Raw genomic sequence first — 10179 nt, forward strand, 5'->3', positions numbered from 1 at the left:
TCCTCCCAGAGCTTTGGGAGCTTGTAGCAAGCAGCCTCCCCAGCGCAAAATCTCTTGGAAACCTCTAACTGTGTCTGAAACATTAGTGCAAATGTTGCATCCTATTTCCCATATGTCCGCATGTTTTAGGAAAAAACCCTCAATTTCCTAAATATGCAAGAAAAATCGGTATTGTAGGACAATGTGACTTTTTAAAAAATGTTATTTAAAAATCTTCCCCACCTCCTTTTCTGCCCTCCAAGACTGCCAAATACTTGTTGAACATATATTATTAAATGCCTACTACATGCCAGCCATGATTCATGGTCTTGGGGACACAGCAGAGAACGAACTGACAGGATTCCTCTCTTATGTAACTCACATTCTTATATGATAATGATAAGGGTTAACATTAATTAAGCTGTCACTACGTGTTAGTCACGGTGCAGTCATTCCCACACATTATTACACTTAAACCTGCTAGCAAGCTTGCAAGGTAGTTAGTTGTTTTTCCTTTAAAAACTGAGTCTCGGAATGATGAAGCACTCGGTCCAATGTCACACAGCTAGTAAGTGTGGAGACCTTGCATCCAATCAATGCCCGTCTCATTCTAAAGGCCATGTTATGTGTTCTCCAGCCCATGGAGAATAATTTTAACACAGTCAATGAAATTTCTACACAACAATGTTCTTGTCTCAAGTCCAAGAATGCCTCCTACACCTCCTATAATACTGGCTTTCTGGTGAGTAAAGATGCCATTCTCATGTGTAATCAGGTGGCAAATGGAGATATGACCAAAGTAACCATCTGCCTACACTCATAACCCTGTACACACTCTTCCTGTGTCGATTCAATTCAAGTACCCCTTTTGATCACTTAGCAAATCTGACCTTTAAAAGGGTTAAGGTTTTTATATCCATGTAAATTTCTGTATTGCTTTGGAAGTCTCTGGTTAAATTAATACTCTTTTAATAGTGACCTGTGATTCTGTTTTGATCAAGTGTTTTCAAATTTGACGTCTTTGATGGGTTTCTCCAGTGTCAAAATCCTAAATCAAGTCTTTTTGGCTTAAAACTAACTTTGGGATTTTTTCAGCTGCATCCCTTGGGGAGTCCAAAGAATGTATCTCTCATCTTGTAGAGGTATTAAGTGATTCGATTTATTTGGTAGATTAAATGGGCAGGCATTGTCAAATGTGGTGATACTGCATGGGAGGGCACTGTCAAGTGAGGTGACATTAGATCTCATCTCAGTTATATTTATGGGTATGTTGTTGATATACGTGTTCCAAAAATTGCATACATTTATACAAATTTAATATGATTTGTAATTTTGATAGTTACGCTAAATATTTGCTAAAGTTATATTTGTATAAACATGTCATGAATGGCTGGGCACCGTCACTCATGCCTGTAATCCCAGCACTTTGGGAGACAAAGGCACGTGGATCACCTGAGGTCGGGAGTTCCAGACCAGCCTAATAGAGTGAAACCCTGTCTCCACCAAAAATACAAAAATTAGCCATGCCTGGTGGCACATGCCTGTAGTCTCAGCTACTCGGGAGGCTCAGACAGGAGAATTGCTTGAACCCAGGAGGCGGAGGTTGCAGTGAGCCGAGATCATGCCACTGCACTCCCGCCTGGGTGACAGAGGTAGAATCTATCTTAAAAAAAAAAAAAAGTTAATTAATTATTTCTGAAGATTGTATGAAATTTATAAAAGTCTGGTGGCCCTGATATGATGCTGTCAGTCATGATTCTGATTACTGTCTTTAAATGCTGCACATAAGTAATTAAATTTCCTTGTGAACTGGGAAGTTTCATCAGACTTTTATCATGACTATTGTTTCCATCATCCACAGTTACTGTTTTGAATTCTTCTCTAAAAATATTTGTAATTGGCAATAGTCCAAATTTTCTTTTGTTTTCTTTCCTGTTTTTGAGACACAGTCTGGCTCTGTCGCCTAAGCTGGAGTGCAGTGGTGGGATCTCGGCTCACTGCAAACTCCGCCTCCCGGGTTCACGCCATTCTCCTGCCTCAGCCTCCCAAGTAGCTGGGACTGACTACAGGTGCCTGCCACCACATCCAGCTAATTTTTTGTATTTTTAGTAGAGACAGGGTTTCACTGTGTTAGCCAGGATGGTCTCAATCTCCTGATCTCGTGATCTCCGTGCCTCGGCCTCCCAAAGTGCTGGGATTACAGGTGTGAGCCACCGTGCCCAGCCTAATTTTTGCATTTTTAGTAGAGAGGAGGTTTCACCATGTTGGCCAGGGTGGTCTCGATCTCCTGACCTTGTAATCCGCCTGCCTCGGCCTCCCAAAGTGCTGGGATTACAGGCATGAGCCACTGCAACTGACTTTTGCTCTTTTCCTTTTTTTTTGAGACAGAGACTCACTCTGTCACCCAGGCTGGAGTGCAGTGGCATGATTTTGGCTCACTGCAACCTCCACCTCCTGAGTTCAAACAACTATCCTGCCTCATCCTTCGGAGTACCTGGGATTAAGGTGCGTGCCACCGTGCCCGGCTCATTTTTGTATTCTTAGTAGAGACGGCATTTCGCCATGTTGGCCAGGCTGGTCTCAAACTCCTGGCCTCAACTGATCCACTCTCATTGGCCTTCCAAGGTGCTGGGATTATAGGCGTGAGCCACCACAACTGGCTCAGTAAATACATTTTTTATTATCAAAAAAGAGTAGTGTATGGTTGGCGTATTCTGTGTAGAATGTATTTTATTGATGTCTCCTATTTTTATAATTTCTGAGTTAAGTACTTTTTAATTAATGCTTTTTAGTTTTGGGCAGATTCAGTTGACTAAAGCACCTCATTTCCCAGATACATGAAATAAAATATTTGGCTTCCTTTCCAATTTCACACTGATGTTATTTTGTGAAAATCAGTGCTTTAAGATACATCTTTATACGTTAAGGTAAACATGAGAAACTTGATCTAATATTTAATATTTATTCAGTTCTACACTTTATGAACTTCTACACCAGCAGATTTAGACATTATGTAACCATCTCAAGAAGTTTCACTTGGATGTAATGCTTCACGCTTGTAATCCCAGCACTTTAGGAGGCTGAGGTGGGAGGACTGCTTAAGGCAAGGAGTCTGAGACCAGCCTGGGCAATAGAGCAAGATCCCATCTCTATTTTAAAGAAAAGTTTCACTTTGGGAGGCCAAGGCGGGTGGATCACAACGTCAGGAGATCGAGACCATCCTGGCTAACATAGTAAAACCCCATCTCTACTAAAAATACAAAAAATTAGCCGGGCGTGGCGGTGGGCGCCTGTAGTCCCAGCTACTCGGGAGGCTGAGGCAGAGGAATGGCGTGAACCCGGGAGGCAGAGCTTGCAGTGAGCTGAGATTGCGCCACTGCACTCCAGCCTGGGCGACAGAGCGACACTCCATCTCAAAAAAAAAAAAAAAAAATTTTTCGGCAAATTCCATCTAAGAATTCCACCAGAGTTCTGTTGTCTCCAATGTCATCTTCCACAGATTTCAAGTTGTGAAGCCCTGAACTGTTAATTTATCTTGAGAATGTATATTTAAGCTTAAGACTATATACCTAAAAATTGAGCGTATAATTTCTATAATTTGTTTATGTAAGTTTCTGTAAGTCATAAGTATGTGGTTTCCAAGTGTATAATTTATCTGAATGTAATAGGCATTAATATATTTTACATTACTGGGACCATAGTACAGAAATTTCTAAATGGTTTGTAAAATAACTTGTTATTTGTGTTGTTGTAAAAGCAGTTAGTACAATGGAAAAACTCGTAATAAGATACAGTTTAACATCAAAAAGTTTACCCAAGGTAATTATGAGTACTACCTGGCAAAACTTCACAGAAGCTGTGGTATCACTTTTATGATGGAAGAATAGTGTTTGCATTTTGTGTAAAAGTACTTGCGGCTGGGCGTGGTGGCTCACGTCCCAGTGCTTTGGGAGGCGAAGGCAGGTGGATCATCTGAGCCCAGGAGAGTTTGAGACCAGCCTAGGCAACGTGGCAAGAGCCTGTCTCTCCAAAACCTACAAAATTTAGCCAAGCATGGTGGTGTGAGCCTGTAGTCCCAGCTACTTGGGAGACTCACGCTGGAGGATCTCTCGAGCCCAGGAGGCAGAAGATGAATAAATAAATGGATGCAACTGAATGGGATGAGGTCTCTCTTGAAGGAGAGAGCAAAAGAGATTTAAATAGTAACAATTATAATAAGGCTGGGCGCGGTGGCTCACGCTTGTAATCCCAGAACTTTGGGAGGCCAAGGCAGGCGGATTGGTTGAGGTCAGGAGTTCAAGACCAGCATGGCCAACACGGTGAAACCCTGTCTCTATTAAAAATACAAAATTAGCCGGACATGGTAGTGCGTGCCTGTGGTCTCGGCTACTCAGGTGGCTGAGACAGGAGAATCACTTGAACCTGGTAGGCACAGGTTGTAGTGAGCCGATAAATATAAAAAGTATTAGAGTACTAACAGAGGAAAGTTTCCACTGATCACCTTTTAGCTTTAAATAATGCAGAAGCATTTGCCCAGTTTACTTGTAATTAAAAATCATGCATCATTCACAATTTATATCTTTTTTGTTTGTACAAAAATGAACACAAGTTATTCTCTTTTATCTGTATTGTCATTGGTTTGGTGAGAGGGAATTAGGCCACTTGAGAGTTTGTGTGTGTTTACAATTTTCTGGCCAGGCACGGTGGCTCATGCCTGTAATCCCAGCACTTTGGGAGGCCAAGGCGGGCGGATCACTTGAGCTCAGGAGTTCGAGACCAAATTGGGCAACATGGTGAAACCCTATCTCTACGAAAAATACAAAAATTAGCTGAGTGCCATGGCTTGCGCCTGTCCTCCCAGCTACTTGGGGGGCTGAGGCAGTAGGATCGCTCAAGCCCAGGAGGTGGAGGTTGCAGTGAGCCGAGATCACACCACTGCACTCCAGGAAGGGCAACAGAGCAAGACTCTGTCTAAAAAAAAAAAAAAAAACAGAAAGAAAAGAAAATTAACTTTGGTATTTCAGGTTGTATTTAAATGGAGACTTAACATGAACTATGTTCATAACAGTTGACCAAATTAAGTGTAGATCGTCTCTTTAATAAAGAGATCATCTGGAACTGCAATTTCTAACTCATACATCATTGCTACAAACCTTATTTGTTTACGGTTTCTCTTCCAAGGACCATCAGTCATCCTTTAAAATTCATTTGAAGCTCTGAAAAGATATTTTTTGTTACATGGGCAATTTACTTTTAGTACAGTAAAATGTTATGTGAATTTCTACAGTATGTTTGCCAAAATGAATTATATCTAGAATACGCTTAACAATATATTCTGGAGGCAGCTTTCATTTGAAATTAGGTTCATCTTCTGAGAGTATGAAAAACTTAATGGGTTTTTTTGTGCCTGAAGATTTTGATGTTGCATTTGGCTACATTTAATCCACTTTCACCCATAAGTTTTAGCATCTAAAAAAATTAAATCACTGCTAATGCAATTAAAATGCATTATGAAATGCATTTCTCTCCAGGCTGGAGTGCAGTGGCACAATCTCGGCTCACTGCAAGCTCCGCCTCCCTGGTTCACACCATTCTCCTGCCTCAGCCTCCCTAGTAGCTGGGACTACAGGTGCCCGCCACCACGCCCGGCTAATTTTTTTTTTTTTTTTTTATGAGGCGGAGTCTCGCTCCGTTGACCAGGCTGGAGTGCAATGGCATGATCCTGGCTCACTGCAACCTCTGCTTCCTGGGTTCAAGTGATTCTCCTGCCTTGCTGGGATGACAGACGTGCACCACAATGTCCGGCTAATTTTGTATTTTTAGTAGAGACATGGCTTCACCATACTGGCCAGGCTGGTCTTGAACTTCTGACCTCAGGTGATCCCACCTTGGCCTCCCAAAGTGCTGGGATTACAGGCATGAGCCACTGTGCCCAGCTTAAGATCTCTGTTTTAATGTTAACGCTGGTCAGTTGTGTCTGGATTCCAGAAGGAGGAAGGTAGAATGAGGCATGTTGATACCTCCCATTCCCATCATGGCCTAAGCTGGTCTTTTCAGTTTACTTTGGAATGTCCTTGGTCAACAGGAAGGGTCCATTCAGTCGGATTGGGTGGCTTAGAATTTTATTTTTGGTTTACATCTCAACTATCACAGCAGCCGGGCGCGGTGGCTTCACAGCTGTAATCCCAGCACATTGGGAGGCTGAGGCAGGGGTATCACCTGAGGTCAGGAGTTCTAGACCAGCCTGACCAACATGGAGAAACCCCCCGTCTCTACTAAAAATACAAAATTACCTGGGCGTGGTGGCAGATGCCTGTAATCCCAGCTACTTGGGAGGCTGAGGCAGGAGAATCGCTTGAACCTGGGAGGCGGAGGTTGTGGTGAGCTGAGATCGTGCCACTGCACTCCAGCCTGGGCAACAAGAGCAAAACTCTGTCTCAAATAAATAAATAAATAAATAAACTATCACAGCATAAAGTAGGAGGAATATTTCGTTACTGTCTAGTTAAACTGGTTAATGCAGAAAGGAAGTCTGGAAATTCCAGTTTTAAAGTAAAATTTTGGACATTGTAGGATTGATTATTTGGCATAGTTGTGATGTTTGTTCCTGCATTATGGTTTTGTTGGCAGGGCAGCCTTTAAGGACCTGTATATTTTCTTCTAGGCTCTATATATTCCCTGTGAGTATTAGTTGTATGGTCAAACTGGCAAATTTTACCATAGGTTTAATAATAGAGAATGTGGAAGAATAGTGAATAGTGTCAGAGATAGTTAAAAGTCCATACAATAGTAGAGAAGGTAATAAGTAATAGTGGCTTGGACTAAATATTTGTTGAATAAATGTTTTAAAAAACAGGCTACCTACAATTTGTGTTGAAGATATGAATGAATGAAGTTTCCACACCCTTATGTGGAGTCCTGATAAGTAAGCAACAACAATAAGGAAGGGTCCCCAGGTTGGGGAGAGCCCCAAGTTGAGAACAATAATGAACAATTATTGTATGAACAATTGTTAGAGACAGCTAATCACAAACAACCTGCGGCCACAATGACCTCATTCCACACACAGCACCCTTCAGCAGGACCCTATAAAACTTTCCTCCAGCCCTTGCCTCTTTGCAGGTAGCCCCTTCTCTGCTGAGCTGCCCATTGCAACATATTTTCATAATTTCTCTAATAAATCTGCCCTTCTTTACCTACAACTATCTTGGTAAATGGCTTTACCACCTGCAAAACTGACCCTAGGTTGTTGCTACCCAATATGGTTTGGCTGCGTCCCCACCCAAATTTCATCTTGAATTGTAGTTCCCATAATCCCCATGTGTCGTGGGAGGGACCCGGTAGGAGGTAATCGAATCATGGGGGCAGGTTTTTCCCATACTGTTCTCGTGATAGTGAATACATCTCACTAAATCTGATGGTTTTATAAAGGGCAGTTTCCCTGCACGTGCTCTCTTGCCAGCTGCCATGTAAGACATACCTTTTTGCTCCTTCTTTGCCTTCCACCATGATTCTGAGGCCTCCCCAGCCTTGTGGAACTGTGAGTACATTAAACCTCTTTTTCTTTATAAATTACCCAGTTTCGAGTATTTCTTCATAGCAGTATGAAAAGTAACTAATACACTACCCGAGACACCTTAGGAGATTTGTAATAGCTGTAATGCCAGGTCCACCATATTTTTAGCATAAAGCGAATGTTTACGCGTGATATGACTGCACAGGCTTTCTTTCAGCTGGAGCCATAGCAACTCAAGTAGTAACCCTATCTTAGTCTGATTAAAAGTAAATATTAGTCTGGGCATGGTGGGACATGCCTGTAATCCCAGTACTTTGGGAGGCTGAGACAGAAGGATTGCTTGAGCCCAGGAGTTTGAGACCAGCCTGGGCAACATGGAAAAACCCCGTCTCTACAAAAAATACAAAAATTAGCTGAGCTTGGTGGCACACACCTGTAGTCCCAGCACCTTGGGAGGGTGAGGCAGGAGGATCTCTTGAACCCAGGAGGTGGAAGCCGCAGTGGGCAGTGATCATGTCAGAGGTGTGTGAACCAGAGCAACTCCATCTTAAATAGGAGCCAGGAAAAATGAGGCTGAAACTACTGGGCTGCATTCCCTGATGGTTAAGGCATTCTAAGTCACAGGATGACATAGAAGGTCAGCACAAAATACCAGTCATAAAGACCCTGCTGATAAAACAGGTTGCAGTGAAGGAGCTGGCCAAAACCCACCAAAACCAAAAGAGAGACAAGACTGACCTCCCATCATCCTCCCTGCTACACTCCTACCAGCACCATGACAGTTTACAAATGCCACGGCAACATCAAGAAGTTACCCTATATGGTCTAAAAAGAGGAGGCATGAAAAATCCACTCCTTGTTTAGCATATCATCAAGAAATAACCATAAAAATGGGCAATCAGCAGCCCTCACGGCTGCTCCATCTATGGGGTAGCCATTCTTTTATTCCTTTACTTTCTCTCTTTTTTTTTGAGATGGAGTCTCCCTCTGTCACCCAGGCTGGAGTGCAGTGGCACGATCTCGGCTTACTGCAAGCTTCGCCTCCCGGGTTCATCCCATTCTCCTGCCTCAGCCTCCAGAGTAGGTGGGACTACAGGCGCCCACCACCACACTTGGCTAATCTTTTTGTATTTTTAGTAGAGATGAGGTTTCACCATGTTAACCAGGATGGTCTTGATCTCCTGACCTCGTGATCCACCTGTCTCGGCCTCCCAAAGTGCTGGGATTACAGGAGTGAGCCACTGTGCCCCTCCTCCTTTACTTTCTTAATAAACTTGCTTTCACTTCACACTGTGGCATCACCCTGAATTCTTTCTTGCACAAGATCCAAGAACCCTCTCTTGGGGTCTAGATTGGGACCCCTTTCCTGTAACTATCATGCTACTGCACTCCAGCCCGGGCAACAGAGTAAGGCCCTGTCTCAAAAAAAAAAAAAAAAAAAAAAAAGGAACATGACTTAATACATTCATTTTGGAGGGTAAGTCTCTCAAAATAGGCCTTTCACTGGGGGAAAATGGTAAAAATACTCCCTGGTAATTTAAGAATTGGAGACTCCTGAGATGCTGCTCATATTAGCTGAACACTTATCAATACTTCACTTTTTTCCATATATACTCAAGGAACAAGTGCTATTTAAAGTGTTTCACTCCACTGTGCTAGGTGCAAGACTATAAAGAGGTGTGAGGATCAACACTTTTATGAAAACCAGTGTCATTCTGGATATAGCTTCAGATGCTAGTGCAAAGGAAGCTCTTGGTATACGGAAAAAGTATTCAACAATAAATTAGGCATGGTTGCTTCCATTTTCTGCCTCACATACTTTTTTTTTCGTGGTTAAAGTGATATAATGTCTATGATATTTTAGATTGGCAGTTGCAAACTAGTGGTCCTCAGTGTGCTTTTTATGACACCTACAAGGTTTGAAGACTTTGATTTCATATTAAAAATCTGGGTTTCAGGCTGGGTGTGGTGTTGCATGCCTGTAATCCCAGCACTTTGGGAGGCTGAGGCAGGAGAATCGCTTGAACCAGGGAGGTGGAGGTTGCAGTGAGCCAAGATCGCGCCACTGCACTCAAGCTTAGGCAATAGAGCAAGACTCCATCTCAAAAAATGAATAAATAAATAAATAAAATCTGGGTTTCAGGCCAGGTGTGGTGGTGCACTCCTGCAATCCCAGCACTTTGGGAGGCTGAGATGGGCAGACAGCTTGACCTCAGGAATTCCAGACTAGCCTGGGCAACGTGGCGAAACCCCATGTCTACAAATAATACAAAAAAATTAGCTGGGTGTAGTGGAGTGTGCCTGTAATCCCAGCAACGTGGGCGGCTGAAGTGAGAGGATTGCTTGAGCCTGGGAGGTTGATGTTACAGTGAGCTGAGATCGCCCTCCTACACTCCAACCTGGGCAACAGAGCCAGACCTTGTCTTAAAAAAAAAAAACAAAAACAAAACAAAAAAAAAATTCTGGGTTTCTGGCATCTCAAAAAAAAAAAAAAAAAGAAAGGTCAGGGCACATGGCTGCTACAGTCTTCTATTAAGCGATGTGCCACAGCAGGGGTCCCTGACCCCTGGGCCATGGACATGTACTGGTCTGTGGCCTGTTAGGAACTGGGCCACAGAGCAGGAGGTGAATGGTGGGTAACAATTGAAGCTTCATCTGTATTTCTGGCTGCTCCCCATTGCTGG

This window comes from Pan troglodytes, chromosome 18 (assembly GCF_028858775.2).
Source record: "Pan troglodytes isolate AG18354 chromosome 18, NHGRI_mPanTro3-v2.0_pri, whole genome shotgun sequence".
In the NCBI taxonomy this organism is placed as follows: Eukaryota; Metazoa; Chordata; class Mammalia; order Primates; family Hominidae; genus Pan; species Pan troglodytes.